Below are 21,597 nucleotides of genomic sequence, written 5' to 3' on the forward strand. Positions count from 1 at the left end.
TTTACCAATTTGTTGAAAAAAATCCGTTGCGTAATAAAACAGTCTTTGCCAAGTGCACATTTTTGGGGAGAACTAAGGAGACTCCTAATAAGAAATTCAAATCAAGAGTTACTCAAGACAATGCCTGCCTTCCGGCCTAATGGGAGAATCAGTCTGTCAGGTCTTAATTAAGTGTTCAAGCTAGAAAGAAAAGCACTCACTCATGCTTGGTACAGTACCTGGGATATTTCTGGTAGTCACAGTGAAAGTCGCATTTGCCACAAAGAATGTTCACTGTGCATGAAGATGACTTATTTGGTTCTGGGCTGCCATATATGTAGGAAAACCTGCAGAAGGCTGAGGGAGAGACGAACATGTCGCCGAAGACGGCCTGCTAGAAGGACACAGGGCACGGATATCTAAATGGTGTTTGCATTGAAATGATTTACCGAGGATGTTCAAAAGTAAGCTAGCACAGGATGGGCAGAATGATCAGAAAACAGCGCGTTCTGCCTCAACAGTTATTTGAGGTCAATAAATGAACAAATAAGAACTGGGTGCGGTGGTTCCTGCCCTTACTGCTGGTCTTCTGAGAAGTTAAGGCAAGAGGCTTACAACCCAGCCTGGGCAACTCAGTGACTCAAAAATGAAAAAGGGCTAGAGACATAGCTCGGTGCCACAGCCCTGGATTCAACCCTCAGTATAGGGAGAGAAAAAGAAATGAAGAGATGAATGAGCAAAGGGTAGTTATGTGATGTGCACTTAAGGGTGCACGGAAAGAGATGTGCGCTTGGCCACATGCTACTTTCCAAAATGGCAAACAATTTACATTTCCAATCTAGTCCATATAATCACATGGACGTGGATATCCATGCTTTTTGCTGGCGATGATGACAGAATTTAAAACCTGTGACCAACCCCTGCACGTGCTACCCATACCACTGGGGCTAACAGCCCGGGAGAATAGGCCATGGTCACAGAAGGGAGCGACAGGTGTGAAGCCCCGAGAAGGCCCTTGTTCCGAGTTGCTAAGCAGCACACACAGCTTATCCTCCAACCACCCTGCTGGAGGTGGCGAAATAAGAGACTCTGGAAATTGGGAGAGGCTTACAAGTTGAAAACTGGCTTGCAGATGGTGAGCTGTCCCAAGCGGCTCTCACACTCACCCGGATCCACACAGCAGGCAGGGAGCACCAGCGCAGTCTAAGCAGATACATGCTAGTCCCAAGCCTGCCTCTGCACCCGTGCCGGCCAGTCTCGGGCCCAACTGCTAGACCTTTGTTAGTCTGCACAGTGTGAAAACAAAGATACGTGGTAGAAGCTCATGGATGGGCAAGCCTACCGCATCTGAGGGACGGTGGACAGTGGCCGGTGTGGGTCACTCATGTGCTGGCTAGGCCTCCTTTTCCTATCAGTTCTAGGCCACAGGTCAATGCCATTCTCATGGAAAAAGCATGTGGCTCCCCTCACTCTAAAAGGCATGAGCCCCAAGGTGGCAGCCCCAATACTCACCTCTCTGCCCATCTTCAGCTCCCCAGAAAGGACACAGAGATGTGAAATGTCCCTACCCAGCAGGTCCTCCGTGCTCCTCCCAAACTCATCACGTCTCTCCCCAGAAACAAATTCCTTGGGCTCTGACAAACCACTGCTCCCTTCCCTCAGAGAAGAGCCCCTTCTGTGCTCCCAGACCACCCTGCTAAGAAAAGCTATTGCAGGCCATGGTGGCCCATACCTGTGATCCTCGTTACTTGGCAGAGGCAAATAATCGCCAGTCAGAAACAAGATGGGCAACTCATTGATTTAGCAAGACCCTGCCTCGAGAAAAATAAAATATAAAAAAATTTAAATTATATATATATATATGATGTGGGTTTTGTTCACAGTTCAAAGTATCTGTGGTTCAAGTCCTAGTACTACATGTTAGAAAGATAGACAGACAGACAAAGCAGACCGGTGGGCTGAGCTTAGCAGTCTAAGTACCTGCCTGGCAAGCACAAGGACCTGGGCTTGGTCTCCAGTACTCAGTGCCATGCCAGCCCCAAAACAAAGTGTGGTAACACACAACTGTAACTCAAGTGCTGGGGAAGCTGAGACAAGAGAATCACTATGAGTCCGAGCTGCGTAGAAAGACCCTGTAGCAAATAAATAAATAAATAAATAAATAAATAAATAAATAGTTTTGTAAATATATTTAGAAAGAAAAGGAAAGGAAAGGAATAGCTATGTGCTGTATGGGAGACATCTATGGGGAAAAACCCGAAGTGAAAGCTTGGGAGTTAAGGGTTTTTTTAACCTTCTCAACTTTCATCATCAAACAGTCTAAAGAAAAAGGAGAAACAGAAATTCTGATACCTTGTCCTCTTGAAATGTTGTTTGGGTCACAGACTTCCTATTCTTTAACACACAGGGGCACTAGAAGCCAGTGTTTATAGATGCCAAAACTACGGTAAGGGCTCTGCTCCTGGTCACCCCCTCAGGCCTGAACCCCAGCCACTGCCCCGCCACTGGAACTCAAGGATGCAGTCACTTGCTTCAGGACACCAAAACGGAAGGGGGCAGAGAATCGGTGCCTGTGACAGAGAACAAAAACTACTCAGTCCAAGGCGAAACATTCCAGGTTACTCTAAGGACATTAACATTCTGAAAGTCAGCACTCTCAGAAAAGTCCATTTTTTGGCTTCAAACTTAATCAAACTTGACTCACCCAGGGGAGCTGGCCTTATTGGTGAGGGCACCCCTACTGTATCAAGCCTTTTGCCTAGTGTGGGCCAACCAAGTGTCCAGGACATAGGCCTCATTAGCATGCAATTCTGAAAAGCGGTAACACAAAGAGAACCCTTCCCCAAAGCATCTGCTGGTCTCACAATGAACACTTTGGGGTAACAGGAGGAACAGAACAGAAGTTTTCCTGAGACTGTCTTCAGACTAGAGGTTCACTGATCTCCTCAGAGGGAAGCCAAGGGCAAGTGGCAATAAGGAGCAATGAAGGTGACGGGGACAAAAGGTACAGGATGGGAAGATCCTGGGACAGGGCTGTACAGGAAAGGTAATAGCAGGACGGAGAGAGGGGAAGAAGGAAGGGAAGATGATCCCACAGCAGGAGGATGTGCACATGTACAAGGCCTGGAGCGGATGCCACGCTGGAGACAAGCAGGGTGCCACACTTGACACCCGCCTGGCACCCCAGAACAGGCACACAGTTTGCAGTCATGGACTCGAAGCCCAATCTGGATGCAACCACAAAGACAGAGTTCAGTTGAGGCAGGGGAGACGAGGGAAGGGAGTGCGGGAGGGGGGGAATTTTAAGCACATGCTCCTGTCAAGTCTGAGTCCACCCCAGACCTGAGCTCTCTCCTGGGAGGAAGGCTTGGCACAAAGAAGCAAAGCCTGATGTCAAGTTTCGGATCCCAGAGGGGCTAGCTTCACGCCTGTGACCTGTGCGATGACACATGGCCCCATACTCAGCGAAGCTCCCCACACGAAAGACCTACCCTCCACTGAATGCTCTGTCACCATCTTGAATCCCCCTACCCGACAGTGGTACTGGGGGTTCAAGCAAAGGCCACTGCACTGAGCTACATCTCCAAGTCTTTTTTTGAAAAAAAAGCATTGTGAGACAGGGTCTCACTCACTCACTAGTTTACTAGAGCTGGGCTAGAACCTGTGACCCTCCTGCCTCAGCCCACCAGAGGATTACAGATGTGTGCCATTTCACCAGGCTCTTAATATTTTTAATAGGACTTAACTCAGGACCCTGCGCTTGCCAGGCAGCTCTTATTCTACTGAGCTATCTCCCCGGCCCTACTTTAATTTTCTGGATACATATGGGAAGAGTGAGATTCTTCTCATACGTTTTTAGGGACAACTTGTTTCATGGGCCATTTACACTCTAAAATCTGACTTTGTGGTTCTAGGTTTTCCAAATACGCTATTATGAACAGCAAGCAGTTTTTCACCGCCCCCCATACATGCTCAAAGGAAGAAGCCAAAAGCAAATAATAAAAGCCAACACTGCTGAGCGTGACTGTCAGAGCCCAAGAAAGAGTGAGACATGGGTGGCATCAGCAGGTTAAACGGGGATTGGCAGCCCCATGCACATGTCTAGTGTCCTGGCTATGTGAGTGCCACCCACTCAGGAAGCACATCCAGAGCTTCAAAGCCAAGCTATTCTATTCAGAGCCAGAGAGACGCCACCTCTTATGCACACACACGTGGGCACACACACACAGGGAGCACTGCCAGCCACACTGGGCCTCTTTCATCTTTGTCCCTCACATGCTTCAAACACCATAGACCATGACATCCCAATGGTGCATTCCTGAGAGAAGAAAGCCCAACATAAAGCTGTAAGCTAGAAGACCAGGCAGTCCTTCATACTTACCCAAAAGCCCTTTTATGATGCAAGAGGAACTACTAATACAGTGTGAAATGGAGTGTATAATAGAAGTGTACACAGAGCCAGGCCTGGTAGTACACATCTATAATCCCTGTAATCCCAGTGTTCAGGAAGCTGAGGCAGGAGGATCACAAATGAAAGCGCATTCATCCTGGGCAATTTAGCGAATTAGCAAGACTTGCTAAAATCCTGCTTCAGGATTACAAACAAACAAAAAAGTAAGCTTCAGATGTAGCTCAATGTGAATGTAGCCTTAGGTTCAATCCATTCAACAACAAAAACATGTATGGATCATGAACCATATACAGTATTATTTTAAAAATAGCCTATCTGAAAAAAAGAAAAAATACCGTATCTGCACATATATACAGTATATATTAGGCTTTTTTTTGGGGGGGGGGGTGGAACCGGGGATTGAACTCAGGCCCTTGTGCTTGCCAGGGAAGTGCTTATTCCACTGAGCCATCTCTCCAGCCCTACAATATATATTTGTGTACACAAGCATACTTAGATATATACATTCACATGTATCTGCTAACACAGATATGAATATTATTGTGATCCCAGTGGCTATGAGTCACAACAAAAATCATGGGCCCGCTCTGAACCAGAAGGTCCTCGACAACCACAGCACAGCTTGGATTGGGCCATCACTGGAGTCCTTTGGAGCTGCGACCTGTCCTGTCCCCACACAGGGAGGGCAAGAGTCTCCACTCACGCTCCAAGTCTCAGATGCAAACTAGCACCTACCAGCCCCCTCATTCTGATGGGAAACTTCACCACTCACATGGCATGGGGAGAGAGAAAGAAGTCATCTTTCAAAGATTAGGACAGAGACCATGGCTACAGATACAACACAACTTTTCTAATACATTATTTTCTGAGTTATTCATTGTGTCACCGCTCCAACCCAAGGGACTAGGATAGTTTCTCAAGGAACAGTGCAAGCTCAGGTTCAAGGACAATGGCCCACTCTCCTTCAGCGCACCCACTGCGCGTGGTCAGGCTCGCTGGGAGTTTCCCACTCTGCACGAGAAACCATTTCCTTCTGAAAGAGCAGCCAACCAGGCTCTTCTGTGACCACCCAGGATCTACACTGCACACAGGTGTTTGATTACACACGCGGATCCAGCATAATTAAGAGCATTAAGCAATCATCTCGATGCAAGGAGGCAGTTAAAGGAAAGAGGAACAGAGTGTGGGCAATGCTTTGAGAAATAAATTCCACAGCCTTTCACCAAGTTGAAATCTTGGCTTCGGACACACACAGAAACGAGCCTGGCCTGATCTTAGCTCCAGTGGGTATCTGCCAGATCACAAAATTTGACCCAATTGGCCTGCCTTACCACAGAAAGAGGGCCACTGCTGGAACCACAGATGGTGCAGCCGGTCAGAGCCAATAGGCATGGCCTGGTGGCAGCCGCAAAATGGCAGCACAGGGCTGGCCAATCCCAGGGCGGAGGGCATGCTTCTGAGGGCCATTTTTATAATGCATTACAAACGACAGCATCAGAGCAGACTAGCACCTGATTTTCTGTTTTTGGAGACTTCAATTACTGCTTCTTCCATCCTATAAAATGTAGCTAATTATCCTCTCATTTTTTTTCTCTTGTCACCTCATGCTGCCTTACAACAGTAAAACAGCCGCTAACCTCTGTCCATGGAGGAAGATCTGCTAGGGAGCAGCACTACAAATCCTTCATGACAAAGAAGGTAGGGTCGCTGTTCTCCCACAAGGTTTTAGGAACCTGAAAAAGAAATGATGAGTTACAAGTATTACTTCAATTTAAATAAACTATTACCAAATATAACCTTATTTGATATGAGAGGCTCAGTTTTTGTTTAAATTAAAACTGTTGGTAACATGGACCACAGCCCTAATAGTCCCTGCTTAACACAGGTCATTTAAAAAGAGCACTGTCCAAACATCCCACTTTGTTATAGTTTCCTCTGTTCGTTATGGAAACCTTATCTACCTTTAGACTATGTTGTTTAACATCACTGGTCATTTGTGCTATTTACTGAGTATCTGACACCCCTAATAAAATGTCAGTACAAATAACCAAGTTGTCTAGGAGGAAAGAAAAAATGAAACTTTTCCAACCTTCCCTGGCTGGCCAAGGTAAACATTTCTAGATGGCCTGAGACAGTCACACCTCCACAAATGCCTTTTCTCTTTCCTCTGAAATTACAAAAGATTATCATTTCACTCAGCAATGAGCTCGACTAAATTGAAACTCAGTGTATCAGAATTAAATATGTTCCATCTACTCAAAATGAACAGTGTATTATTTATCACTAATACTTAATGACACAAAAACTGATAACTGTCCCCGATTATCCCACTGATTGCATCTCGTCTCGCATCATCGATTCTCTTGGTCATTAGCATAATCACAGAGCATCAACTCCGGCTTATGCAGCAAGTTTGGTAACAAGAGCTGAAAGTAGACACACACTATTTTAAAAACATGTTCCGATTTCCATCTAAGTATATCTATTTATATGGCTTTCTTACCATAAAGATGCCAGTCCTTTAAATTATGCAAAAATCACTTTCTACACTGAAGAACAAGGTGCTATATCATAACAAGGATCCAGAAGTATAAAGCGCCTTTTAATTAAACATCACTTTTTAACTTACTACCCTGCGTATGTAACTGTTAAGTTCTAAGCCAGGTCTTCAAATAAGAATGAGAAAATGGTTAGGCGCCTTCAAATGGATGCTTTACCTGTTTTTTTTTCTTAATGTAAGCGATCCACCACTTGATAGATTTCTTTGTCATTCAAATTCCCTAATACATGATTGAGATTATTTAAGGACCCCCACCACAAAATACTAGCAAATAAACAAGCTGTGAAATTAGAGGACAGACTGAAGCATTCATTTTATCCTAAATTTTCAGTGTATAGCACTTCAGATTGCTGCTGGGTTTTAGGTTGAAATGCAAAGAACTTGTCTTGAATTAATATTCAGCACTTCAAAAGCTTCATGCAGAAAAAAAGGAAAAGACAGAGCTACATGGATCCAGGTGCATTAAATGTACTAAGTCTATGAGGTTTTTTTAAACAAGCAAATTACTAAAGAATACATACAGCAAGATTCCATCACTATAAACCTTCAACATGAAAAACTAGAGCTCATATTTGGGAGACTGTGAGACAAAAAAACATCCAACCTTCTGAGAACAGGGTCGGCTCACCTGCATGGGAAGGGAAGGGGTGACAGCAAGAAGGGACAACCAGGAGCATCTCCCACCTAGCATGCAGCACGTTCTTTTCCAAGCTGGGCTACAGTGTAGCACACAGGTGCTCAGTGAGTTCTTCTTTGTTCCTTTTCAGTCTCTTACATATTTTATAATACAAACAAAAATATAAGCACAAGGTTCTACCAGAAATGGCTTTGCAAACACCTGCCCGATTTTTTTTCCCTCAAAATATCTCTACTCTGATACAGCCAGGTGACGGGGGCCAGAGGCAGCACCATTTTATTCAACTGCTGGGGCACTGGTTACAAATGCTGAAACCCTGGGTCCCAACACAAAACCCATTTCCGCTGTTTTCAAAATTGCTTATTATTACCTCATACTTAAAGAATCCTTTAACCTCAGCGCTGTGCTATGAGAAAGTCATCTCTAACAGAGATACTCTCTATATTTAGTAAAAGCAACTGTCCTGCTTCCTAAGCAAAACAAAACAAAAACAGACACTGAAGTGAGATCTTTCTTTAAGGAGCTTACAAATTTTCATGGTTAAAAATAGGCTTGCAGGGATGAAGAGGCTAGAAGCAGACCTGACATATGACTTCAGGACAAAGGGGCGTGAGTAAAAGGGGAACTCTGGCCAGGTGGGCAGATGCTACTTCCCAGTCCTGGATCCCCAACCCAGAACAGTCAAACCTTGAGATGCAGTTGCCAAAAAGACAGCAAGACAAAGGCAGAGGCATCCTCAGCAAGTAGCAAGGAGGATGACTTGCTTCTACAAGTATAAGAATTTGTTGTAAGCCTACCAAAGTTAAGGCTGCACGTTTACTGTCAACACGCATCACCCTGCAACAAAAGCCATTATTTAGAAAATAAGACGAATGCATTTAAGCAGTTGAACCCTTCTTAAACCCGGGGAAAGCAGGCAAAACGGCAGTGAGTCTGCAACAACACGTCTGATGAAGCCCGTAAAAGAAAACCAGGACCAAACCATTTTCTTTTTCAATACGCTACGTATTTTGCCCCAAATTACCTGCCACTGCAGAGAGACGGTCACAGTTTCTAATGACACTGCATCCCCTTCTCAGGATTCAACCAGCTTCTTTCCAAATAATTAAAGGTGGCAAAGTTTCTATTAGAAAATATCTACAGTACATCACTTAAAAGGGTCTGTCATTGATTCCCTAATGAAATATCAGTTAATTACTTAACCTTTCTTAATGAAATGATTAACATCCTTTCAACAAACAAGACAGCATGACTTAACATCAAGCTGAGATTTCATCAACCAGTGAGAGTCATTATTACTGTACATCCTCTACCACTGCACCTTGGAGTCTTTCAATCCCCTCCTTTTCTTGTCTTTTTGAGAAACACTTTATTCAGTGACAGAGAATCTAGTTTAAAACTTGGCCTGAATGAGGTTTTTTTTTTTAGGTGTTTCAGAGTCCCAACAGAAATAAAAGCACTTTGGATAGGATCATTCCAAATACCACCTCCATCGGAAGCCAAGGCAAAGACCTAAACATAAAAACAACTGCCAACTTTTTGGCAGCAATTAAAATAAAGCCACACCCAAAGCCAAAATGGAAATCTGAAAGAAAATTAGGTGAGGCTATTTTGGACAAACACTTTCTTACTGGGTAACTTCAAAAGGCACATTATAAATACAGACAAAAAACATCTGTACAACTTTTATTTAAATAACTCTTTTGATCTCAGTAGTTACATCTTTAGCTGAACCCCTGAATATTTAAACAAGCCTCTTCAGCACGTTATCTTCCTTTATCTCACAATCTTGGAAGCTATATTCTTCTTAGGATTCTGCTTTATTTGTATGGCATCCTTGGGTAAGCTATTTCCATCAATATTCCATCATGCTCGGTAATGTGCACTGATAGAGAATTTCCCAAGATGCTTAGGGAAGTCAAAATATGTGTGCAAGCAGAGTTAATCTAAAGAGTAAACAGTTCAGGTTTTTAAAATAAGATGGAACACTCAGGGAAATAAAAGTCTAAAAAGCCAGTTGACACTGATTACTCAATACAATGTGACAACGCCCATGGGGGGCATAAATACAGCAAAGAAATAATTAAAAAGAAAATATCTGATATGTTCTAAAAACTACCAATGTCCCAAGTTCTCCCTATTACTCCGCTAGATGGTAAGGATCTTGTTCAGTCTGTTTTTCTAACATATGTTTTTGAGCTCATTTCAGGAAGCAGCGCATCTATGCCTCTCTCCGGTTTCACAATAGTCAAGCAACCCAAACCCTTATGACAGGTTGTCAGCTTTCCTCCAACTCTGATCACTACAGAGTCCAGCTTTGCCACTTTGGTGTGCATCAGAATCACCTGGCTGATTCAGCCTGCAGAGGTAGCCCCCAGCCGTGTAGTCTGTCCAGCGGCAGGACAAGCGGGGTGGGATTCCACACATGCTGGTTTAAGAAAAACCACTCATGTTCATTTTCAATACATGCTTTAATTTCATTCAAATACACTCAAAAGAATACAGGGTACATCAGGTGTGATGGTATATGCCTGTAACCCCAGCTCAAGAGACAGGCAGATGGATCACAAGTTTGAGGCCAGCCTGGATTACAGAGTGAAACTGTCTCAAAACGACATAAAAAATATAGGCTAGGTCTCAAGGTTAAGAAAAAACATCAGTGCTACAGAAGACAGATTTCAGTCCCAGAATCTCTAGCAGGATGAATCCCTTGGCCCACAGGTCTCTGTTTTAGTGAGCATTAGAGTTGCAAGGGAAAGTCTGTTATAAATGTACACTCCCATGTCAGCAAGAATTCTGATTCAAAGACTTGTATTTTTAGTAACTGCCACACACATACATGCACACAGGCGCACACACACACACGCGCACACATGCACTCACACACATATGCACACACACATGTACTGATGCGCTCTCTCTCTCTCTCTCTCTCTCTCTGTGTCTCTCTGCCTCTGCCTCTGCCTCTGCCTCTGTCTTTCTCTGTCTCTCTTCTGGATCAGGCAAGCAGAGGATCAGGTGTGCTGAATGATCACCACCTGCACTCTTCTCGCCTCAGGCTCAAGCGCCAGCCTCCACCCCACCCCACCCCACCCTGTGCTCAACTAGCCCCAACAACAGAGGCACCAGCACTCTGGTCGGACTCTGCCATCTCATGGGACAGACACTGGGCCTGGAGACAGCTCAGTCCTGTGCCTGCCCCTGCATCACTAAGCTCAAAGAACACACCTTCAACTAGTACCCCTTAATTCAGAGGCAGGAACCTAGGGCACAGCAAGCCAAGTTCGGGCTCCGATGCACCGATTCCAGGGGGAGGAAGGCACCTCAACAGTTCAGTGTTGAGTATGATGCTACGAAGAGCACTCAGTGTCCCAGTAAACAAAACAGACGAACAGATTAGCTAAAATCACAAACTCTGGCAAAACGTGGAGGCCCACTTCACTGACTAGCAAGAAATAAATATGTATCCAAATATAAATCATCGTTCCAGCCTGAAAAAATTTGTCCTAACGTAAACAGGGGCCCCACAATGCCACCGTTGGGCCCACCGACTGCTCCTGAGCGGACTGTGCTGCAGCCTGCTAGCCCCTAGTATCTTCAGACCAGTAAGAACAAAACAGAAGAACCTGAGTTTTTTATTCAGTGATCCCTCTGTCTCAGCTGCCTGAATTAGCAGCAGCTCAAGGAAATATATTCATGACAGAATGATCCTGAGTATAAAGAACAAAATAGTAAACAGAACCTTGGAACACAATTTTGTACTTATTCCTATTCGTTTTTATAAAAGAAAAAACCTATTTTATTAAAAATGTGCTTTGGAAGAAAAGTGCAATTAGCTTCACACCGGCGCTGCTGCATGCTCCTGAACACGCCAGACATATGTAAATATTTCGCGATATCAGTTCCATTTGAGTAGACCTGTCAAGATATTTACAGGGCTTGACAGTACTTCTGTCTTTAATTAAATTTTTGCCCAGATACTTTAATGTAATTTAAATAGATTATTAGTTGTCAGGACCTAATATAAATTTTGTTTATGATTTCGTTACTTTAAGTACTCGGATTGAAGAAACTAATTTAACCCCACAACTGAGCAGCTTTAAACACGAAGACCAAACAACTAAAAAGCTCCCAGCCATGCCCACTCTCTTAATAATCTTGAATTATCGCAAGTTGACTGTACATTTCATGACAAGAAAATGAGCACCCTTGTCCCCTTTGAACACAACAGCTTGGAGATGCTCATTAAGGTCAGGCCACTTACACCTGTTCAGTTATGGGGTTCTTCCTCTCAACAGTTTCCTCTCTCAGGGGCTACCCAGGTAGGAAACATTTTTTCTCCTATAAAACCGTGACCAAACAAACACCTGTTGTGCCCAACAGGAAGGACATTAAAAACAGACATCAGGAGACTAGCAAAAAGAAAAACAAGCTTGCAAAAGCACCCCCTAGCCAACCTGCTCAAGAGATTTCACGACTGGGCAAAACAAAGAGTACAGGAGATAAAAAGACACAGTTTTTGGCACAACGTTCTCATGAATGGAAGATGCCTTCTAAATAAGGCTTAAAAACTGTCTTTGCAGAAACTGGCTAACATGTTAATTTATTAAGGGAACAAAGCCTGTGTCTAGCTGTGTTTCCCAATAGCCATGCACCCCCCACACACACACACTCACACACACACACACACACACACACACACACATTTCCTCTCTACAAAACTGAAGCCTTTAGTGCAAGCATATTATCTATGGGATGCAAAACCACTGCACTTCTTGAAATCAAATGTTTCTCACATTTATTTGTAGGTTGGCGACACAAGCTAAATCGGCCTAATTCCCATTAAGCACATGGTCACATGCACAGCGAAATAAACTAGAAAGGCCTTGTGTGGTGGGGAAGACCAGCCAGACCTATGACATCCCAAGCATGAACAGGTCTGCCCCATTTCAGGAACCTGTGCCAGCCGAGCTCTTCGCACCTCTAACTTTAATTTGTGCAAGTACCAGACAAGACAGATAGTTCTAAACATCAGTTTAAGACAGCTCTAAGAATGGCATACATATAACTAAACAGCCTACAGATTCAGGTAACGAGTCATCGGAAAGATCATTTAGAAAATTCATAGGCCAAAGTGCAACCTTATTTGGCTTGCTGGCTGGTTTCACAAGCTCAATGTTTGATCACCTGGTGGGATTTACTACCATCAACTTAAAAAAATTCCCTGCAAATACTAAAAAGGTAAACAGCCTTGTGCATGTAGTTCACCTGCCTATTTAGCAGACACTGTCCTTGGGATTATTTTCTTTAGAAAACAAACCTCTACCTGCCTGGGGCTTTTGAAAGACTCTATACTTAAAAACATACTTTTTAAAAAAAGCCAATACTGCTGGCTTAGCAGAAAAAAATGGCATCTAGTAAAACTGAAAACTATAAAAGGAGTATAACATCTAACAGGATAAGTAAGAAAAAAACCCAGAGCAAAAATTATTAGAAAAAAATACCACCTGTGCAAATCAAGCTATGCTCTGAAAACCCTTTCTGTGTCCTAGAAAAACAGCTCATACTCAGTGCCTTGAAGTTGCAATTAAATTGAAGTAATTTAAGATTATCAAGAGAGCAAAGGGCAGTGGGAGCTCTTTGGAGGGTTTTCCTCCCCACTTAATGCTCTTCAGTGAGGGGTTAAATGAGTTTCTTTAATGTAAGTACCTTAAAGTAACTGAATCATAAACAAAATTTATACTATTTTCTGACAGCCTGCAATCTATTTAAATTTTATTAATGTGTGTCTAAAATTATTTGTAAAAGATAAAACTCTTGCTAGGTCCTGTAAATAGTCCTGGCATATCCACTGAACACTGAGCAGCCCGGTAACACATACCCAGCCTTGTCTGAACACCCATACTTTTGTGATGCAGATACTAGCATGACAGTGTTTCAAAACTGAGCTTGAATCTTAAGTAAAACGTGAAAACCAAATATACACAGTAAGATGAGCGGCAAAGAGGAAGCTAGGTTCAAAAGAAGTTGTCACATCTGCTACACTGTCCCTTCTCTTTCTTAATTTTGGCATCAGACATGCTGGTGGTATAAATATATTTATTTGGGAAATATCCTGATTCTTCTGTTAATTTAAACAACCACTGAAAACACAGTATCCTCCAATAGACCCTAAGAATGTAAATGTACTAAGTCAGGAGTCTCCTCTCAAGAGATCCAAAGAAAAACTTAGTAACAGAAAAAAGCAGGCATATGCTCAATATTAGCTCAGTTAACTTTTGCTATTGTTGGTACAAATGATTTAACTAGAAAATATTTATAGCTTTTTAAAAACATTACATGTTGCAGAAAATTGCCTAATAGCATCCATGTGTATGTTTAACTTACACTGCTTAATTATACAATAAAGGTATATCCAATAAAAGCTACAGACTCTGAAACATATGCACCCTGGTTATGACACTCTGGCTTATAAAAAAACAAAGTGCTTACTAGGTGATCAACACTTGTTAATTAAAAATACAAGCTTTAAATGACAATTATTTTTATTCTTCTGTACGTGTTTACTTGTCCTATTTCCTACTTTGTTCTACTTAATTCAAAATGACATTTAATTTGAGGATAGTTTATAGCTGGGGAAAAGTGTGTGACACAGTTTATACTCCAGCATTTAAATATAAATACATAATCTAACATATCTCCAGCAATATAAACCCCTTAACTTGGAACAGTCAATTTGAATAGTTGATTTCTTTCATTCTACTTTGATAGACCTGTGAAAACAAAATGCTCAAATAATTACTGTTACTACTTTCCTTAAAAATGTAAAGCAGTTACATTTTCCCAAACAACAAGCAAGGACAAGTTACAAAGAACTTGAATAAAAGTAGCAAGGCGGTCATGTTGAATGTCAATCTAAAAAAAGCGGTTATGTCTAATCTGGAGAACCTCTCTCTTGGCTGTTTAAATTCCAAGAGTGGGCTAACACAAAAGTTCATCAGCAGGGATTTGTTTTTTCTTTCTTTTCCTTTATCTTTTCTTTCTTTCTTTTTCTAAGCTTCACATCAGATTTAAACCCTCACATGCAAAAACCCTGGCTTCCCTGACAAGGCAGCTATCTTCTAAGCTTGATGTGAGAAATCGTTATCTAACTCTAGTGTAGGAGTCTAATGTTGGTTTAAAAAAAAAAAAAAAAAGAAAAGAATTTCACTTCCAACTGTACCGGGTAGCAAGACAGCCTCTGGACGACTTAATAATCTTTGAATACCTTTTTGGGTGCATTCTTCTTATGGAGAAGGATGCATTTAAAAAAAAATTTGTTTAACAACTTGGCATCCACAAGGAACTCAAATGCAGCCCGCAGAGGGGCTGGGTGCTTCCTTCCAAGAGAGCCTTCCTTGCACAACAAAGATCAGCATTTGCAATGGTCCATTTCTGCATAAGTGAACATACAGCCTTGCTGCTTGATCGAGTAGCCCAGGGTTCTCCATGTAGCAGCTCCTGACAACCCAGCAGCAGCTCTGTTTGATCTCTCCTGCTTCCTTAATTTGGGTTGTCAAGGTTCAGCAGTTGGAGGCTGTTTACTTTACTTTAAAAAAAAAAAAAAAAAAAAGTGATTTTTTTTTCCTCTCTCCCATACAATGACTAAGGGGGGAGGCTGCAGCGAGTGGCAAGATGTTAAACCTTTTTTCCCTTTGCACTGAGATTTCAGCTGACATCTTCTGAAGGGAAACTAGTTGCGTTCCTTTTTTTTAATTTTTAATGATCTTTAATTATGAGCCCTTTCAAACAGACAGGGGAAATTTTTCAATTTCCTGAAAATATGAACCCCGTTTTCTTTTTGTGGACTCAAAATGAAAGGTATTTCTACTTTAAGAATCAAAACTCCAGTGGAATTCTACAACAGATTTGCTACATTTCACAAAAATGCAGAAATGAGCAGGAACTCCTCTGTTTGAATTATGCAGGCATCTCAGGGGTACCGAACACCTGAAGTCTCACTATTTATCTTCAATTTCTAGTTAAGACATCTTCCCATTAGATCCTCTCTGTGGTACAGGGGGTGAGGGTGGGTTGTAAAAATTATTTGCAGATTCTTTAATATTTTCAGTATGTAAGAAAAATTCCTTAAATGTCCCCGAGGTTTCCCCCACTCCGCCATTGTGCAAGTCCTAAATCCTCAGGGCTACGGACGCGGAAGGTGCTGAGTAGATGGTTTCAGTGTGAGACTTTTTTCAGAGGGAATCCAGAGTGCTCCCGCAGCATTCTTATTTGAAGAGCAGTAACAACCAAAGAATCCTAACTTACAAAATACCTGCGAGGAGAGAGCAAGCCAGCCCCAGCCCCGCAGAAGTGGGCTGGAGAAGTTCCAACTCTACCAAATGAAATGTTTATATTAATTTCATTAGTCCGCTCAAGCCTCACAAATGAGGGTTTGGGGGTGGGGAGGAAGGAAAGAGGAAGAAATAAGTTTCATTTTGGGTCTACTGGTTGAGCAAAAAGAAAATGAATTAAGACGAAAGCGTAGGATGAGTCCGGACTAAATCAATACACTTCGTAATCTGCCAAGCAAGGGTATTTGGACCCAATGACTTGGAAATAATTGATAGTTATAAGGGGGAGAGGGGTGAGGAGAGCGAGGGATGTCACCGTATTTTATCGAAATACTTTACACTCCACTCTAAACTTTGATCTCCAAATTTTCGGATTTAGGAAAGAAAAAGGAGGAAAGTCCTATATTTCGAAGCACCTACCGGCTCGAGGATGGGCACATTCCTGGCTCCAGGCGCTTGCTTGATCGCCACGCTCGCGCCGCCCAGGCTGGCTCTTTGGGCACGGAAAAGCCCCGGTGCAGCCCGGGTCTCTCGGGTGTCCCTGGCCCCCGCGCCCCCGCCCGTGTCCTTGCCCTGGCGGCGGCGGCCGCCTCGACTTACCCACGGAGTCCGGTGAGGGAGTGGGAGCGCCGCCTTCACGCCAGCGGAGGAGGCGCCCGCGGCACCATGGTCCCCGGAGCCGCGGCCGCTGCCCCCGGCCCGCTCGCTCGCCGCACGCTCTCTTCCTCTTGCAAACTTTCGGGTTCTGCGGTCGACGAGAAATCGGGGCGCCCTTCAGCAAGTCTTGCTTGTGCAGGTTGGGGGAATCAAAGGGGATGGGACGCGTAAGCGGGCGGCGGGCTCGGAGGACCCCGAGTGCGCGCGGATGAAGAGAGGATGCGGCTCAGGGAATCCCTGAAAGGATCCCGAGTCCGGGAAATCGGCCCGAGCCAAAGTCTCGGCACCTTCCCGGAGATCTTACAAAGTTGCAACAACAAAAAAGAAGGGGGGAGGGATTGGGGAAAAGGGGTGGGATAGGGATACGATCGAAGGCGCAAGGTTGAAGTAACAACTGTTTATTTAGTCACTCTCAGAGAGGGCGGGAGCTGCGTGGGAATGGGGGGGCTGCAGGCAGCGTTTCGGAGCAAACTCTTGGGAGGGGGGCATGCGACTTTGTTTCTGGGCGAGGAGCTCCCAGGCGCCCGTGTGTATCACTGCCAGTCTCCGGGGACCGAGGAGGAGCTCACAACAGGTGGGGAGGGGGGCTATCGGAGGTCCTAAAGGAGAAGAAATCGAAGTTTGCCAGCGAGGCAGAGACTGGGGAGGAGGGGGCGGGAGGCGGGGGCGAGGGGAGGCGGAGGCAACAAATGACCGCGACCCCGCGGCAGTTGGCGAACTCCTCGGCTCCAGTGGCGGCCGCCGCCGCCGCCGCCGCTGTCCCCACCCCGAGCGCACGCCGCCGCGGCTCGTCGGCTCCGGGGATTTGTCTGTGCCGGACGGGAACTGTGCGCCCGGAGCTCGGGAAGAAGGCTGCGCGCAGGAGAGGAACGCAGAGCCATCGGCTGCCGGGATGGGGCCCGGGGGACGCGGCGACACACGCGTGGTGCGGGGCAGTTCAGAGCTTTGGAAGTTCACCCGCTCGCTAAGCTCAAAACGGGGGTGGAGGGCCAGAAAGTACAGTGTGCACGGTGAGGGGAGGAGGATCTCGGCGCACCCGGTTCCTATGCCCACCGGCGGATCTGGACACGGGCGCATCTCAGGGAAGCGGGGGCTGAGCGCGCGTGGGGGTGCGTCTGGCAGAGGGTGCGCGGGTGTCTTAGCTTTCCCAGGTCCAGGGGGTTTACAGTGCGAGAGCGTCCCCACCGCCGGGCTACACCTAAGCGCGCATGGCTCCAGGGTCGTCCCCGAGCGCCGGGCGCAGGCGTCCCTAGTCCGTCCATTGGGGCCTGCGGGGCAATTCAGGGGCACACACCCGTGGAAGGGCAAGGGAAAAAGTTTGTTCCAAGTCCAAACTTTGAGTACAGGGGGCGCCCGCCTCACACCCCTTCCCGCCGCGGCCCCAACCCAGGGCCCCCAGCACCCTGGCGGCCACCGGACGCCGACGCTGGGCACTGAAAGTTGCAACTGGAGGCCTGGGCTTATTGATTTCTCTACCCCGGGCGATTGCGGGAAGCGCAGAGAAAGAGAGGCGTGAGGAAGCCAAAGGGAAAGCGACCTCGGCTTTCCCACTCTCCGCTGCTGCCCCCCCCCCATTGGATTTATGCAAATAGACCCAAGAGTACAAGCGCCCGGGGCTCCCTCCACCCTCCCGCCAGCTCGTAGCGCCTACCCACCCCAGAGCTGGGCCCAGACCGAGGGGAGAGAGGAGGAAGGGGAGCTGGGGGAGATGCACGTGGAGCCTGAAGGTAGAAAGTTTTTTTTTTCTTTCTTTTTTTCCTGTTTTTCTTCTTTTTTTTTTCTTTTTTTTTTTCTTTTTTTCTTTTTCTTTTTTTTTGTGCTGGTTGTTGTTGTTGTTTAAAGTGGCAGAAACAAGGCAGGAGGCGGCTTGGGAAAAGTGGAGCAGAAATGGAAAAATACAAACTCACCCGCTGCAAATGGTCTCTCGGTGCAAACTAAGGTGTTTTCGGGCCTTTCCCCGCGCGCGCCCACACCCGCCCGCGCGCGCACCCCGCGCACACACTCTCGCACACACTCACTCGCGCACACACGCGCGCACACACGCACTCCCAGGCGAGGGCCGGGCCGCCGCGAGTACAGCATGTAACCGCCACACAATAAATAACAATAGATTCCTCCGCTCCGGACTAGCTTCCCGGAGCCCCGCCAGCTGCGGCGACAGAGGCGCGGGGAGCGCAGGCCGGGAGCCCCCAGTCCAACCAGGTCTCCCGCCCAGGCCTTGCTTCCACCCGGCGCTTTCCGCGAGGTCCCCCCCAAATCCCCTAGAACGCGAGCCGCGCCCCCTTCCCAGGCCCCTGGTGCTCCGGAGGCCGCCCCCCCTCCTCTACTTCGCATCCCGGAACAAATAAATAAATAAGGCGCGCGAGAGAGGCCAACACGTCGCGGAGGGAGATGTTGTTATTTTTTGCTGTTGTGCGTCCCTGACGTCACATCCACCTGCTGGGTAAACAACAAGGCTCCAGGAAAAAAAAAAAAGGAAAGAAAGAAAGAAGAAATTGCCAAGCAAAGGGAGGGGGAGTAGATTGTGGAGGGGAGGGGGGTCCAGCGTCCAGGCTAGTTAGGGAAGAGAGACATAAGCCCCGAAGACCAAAAAGAAAGGAAAGGAATGCCAGAATAGTCCCTAGCAAAAGAGGCATCTGGCTGGAAAGACCTTGAAAATAAGGGAGTGGGGAAGGGAGATATTCCTCAGAAGATGGGGAGTGGGGCATTGAAAGGCCGGGAAAAAGAAGGGGAGAGTGCTATCTACTGGGGTTCAAGACTGGGAATGCGGTGGTTATTTGCTTGGTTTCTATGCTGAAAATACAGAAGGAAGAGGAGAGGATAGGCGAGGATGTGAGTTTCCTCCGGTTAAAAGTGAAAGTGTTCTGCCATCAGTGACTTGCAGCAGAGGGAGGGAGGGTGGTGTGTTCAGCCCCCCCCCCCCACCTCCCTGCGTCTCTCCCCGCTCTTTCTGCACTTTGTCCAATGAAAGAAGGGGAGTGGGGGTGAAAGTTCAGCAGAAGGACAAGCCATGTTTGCAGGGAAACAGAAAACCCGCCAGCTGAGGGGTTTTTCCCCTGGATCTAGGAATCAGGAGAGTGTAACTCAGATGGGGCCCCCCACACACCACCCTTCCTAGTCGGCATCTCTGCAGGAATGTGTAGTTGGATCCTCTTGTGGGGTGGGGGGAGTGGCTGCTTAAGGAACTGTGAGCCTGCCTGGGCTCCCAGGAAAACACCCGGGGCTAGCATGTCAATCAGTTGTTAAACATAAATTCCCTGTTCTCCCACGGATCAGTCACATGCAGAAAGCTTCTCCACTTCTTTGAAAAGGTGAGGTGTATTTTTTGTGTGTTTTTGGTTTTGTTTTTTTCTTTTTGCTGTTTTGAAGTTTTGTGGAATTCGGAAATTTGGAGTAAATGAGAAGCTCAAATGAAATGTTTTGAAATAAAGATATATATGGAATCTAAGGATATATATTATTTCTTATCAACATGAAGCTGACAAAAGCTGATTTCACATTTCCAAAGGTGACTTAAATCCAGCACCTCGATGGTTTGTTGTAATTTTGATCAGATTCCCCACTCCAGATGCTGCTAAACTCCAGGGCAGCATTCAGCTCTTGGCTGAACTGCACTAGGCCAGAGCATTACAGAAATGTATTTTAAGCCACCCATATGGATTCTTACAGAATCCTTCCCCTGGGGTGGACAGAGAGGAAGCTTACTGTCCCTTTGGTTTTGAGACTAGCCCAGTTGTAGATAATATAGCTCGTTATACAGTGTTTTTTTACAAATAGTAAACACTCATTTACAGAATTTAAATTTCAATTCCAATGACAGCATAAGAATATCACTTTAAAATTGTCTTTGCAAATAAAATAAAATTAAGCTACCGTTCACTGGCACTCTTGGAGAATAAAGCCAGAGAAAGGGAGACTGAGCTCAGCCTAGTACAATCTATGTTGAATACACGCTGCGCTGCCTCTGAGTGATGCAGGCAAGACCATCCACGCGATTTTCTAGATCAAAACTACACATATAAAATGCATTTTAGTGTGTCTCCTAGGGGCTAGGGCTCATGTTGTCCTTGTCAGGACATAAACACATGTTCAATGTTCTAGACCATATAGTGGACGCTTAAAGACGCACAAATAAATAAAGTTCCTGCCCTTGGGGCGCTCATAGTCCACAGCCTTTAGTAATGACAGCTAGGATTACTGAATGCTTCCTGTGACCTAGGCACTGATATAAAACCTTTATGTTAGCTCAATTAATACTCTCAACAATGCTTTGACATCAGTGGGAACTCCATATTCTAAATTCCCATGGAATTACATGGATATCTACAAAGTAGCCAGTCTGTTGGGAAAAAAAATTTGGTTTTAACTTTTATAATGTTCTGCTAATATAACTTGTTTATTGTATATGCCTGGTCATAGAATTTTTATTCAAAGAAATTGTAATTTATTTAAATACAACAAATTATTCATAGTCTATAAAGAACAATTCATACTCTGATCTTGTTCTTTGTACTGAGCTGTTATTTTTTTTTTAATCATTATTATTGCCATGCTGGAAAAGATTTGTAGAATGCTGCTGATCCTAGTTTGCATTTTAGCTGCCTTAAATTCTGCATTCACTTGAAAGTGGAGGCTAAAGTCAGGTTGGCAACAACTTTTGCAGACAAAAGGAAATTCTGGTTGTAAATTCATGATGTATGATACTCAGTTCTGTATATAATACTATGTGCCACCTTCTTAGAGAATTCTATCCATTTGGTTCACATTAGAGGGAAACTTAACTGCAGCTTAACATAGTGTTCATTTTCAACACTGTCACGTTACATTCATAAGGAGCAGATTTTAATTTCTTTATCAGTAATCAACTGCAAGTTTCTTTTTGTTAAATTAATGCAAGAAGTATTCTTAAATAAAGGGCATGGGGGTAGGACGCCACCTTTTGGCGATAAAACAAATAGAAATCCCTTTTTAAAACATGTTTCTGACATAATTTTATTTTGAATTACATCAAGGCAAAATT

At 45.0% G+C, this 21,597-nt stretch overlaps 1 protein-coding gene across 6 annotated transcripts in view; it reads right to left on the reverse strand.

Moving 5' to 3' along the window:
- Foxp1 (forkhead box P1) overlaps nt 1-18,791 on the reverse strand; it is a 588,512-nt gene extending 569,721 nt beyond the window's left edge. For 2 of the 6 annotated variants that reach the window (XM_023713291.1, XM_023713289.1), the window contains exons 1-2: nt 18,485-18,789; nt 16,521-16,665 (exon numbers count right to left, since the gene is read on the reverse strand). The gene's annotated coding sequence lies outside the window, so the exon portion shown is untranslated. Of the gene's footprint in view, nt 1-6,027; nt 6,124-16,520; nt 16,666-18,484 lie in introns of all 6 variants that reach the window. The other 4 variants (XM_023713290.1, XM_023713297.1, XM_004629500.3 and 1 more) reach the window with 4 other exon arrangements.
- Nucleotides 18,792-21,597: the final 2,806 nt, after the last annotated feature.

The sequence above is a fragment of the Octodon degus genome, unplaced genomic scaffold (genome assembly GCF_000260255.1).
Source record: "Octodon degus isolate 3935 unplaced genomic scaffold, OctDeg1.0 scaffold00030, whole genome shotgun sequence".
Classification (NCBI taxonomy): domain Eukaryota; kingdom Metazoa; phylum Chordata; class Mammalia; order Rodentia; family Octodontidae; genus Octodon; species Octodon degus.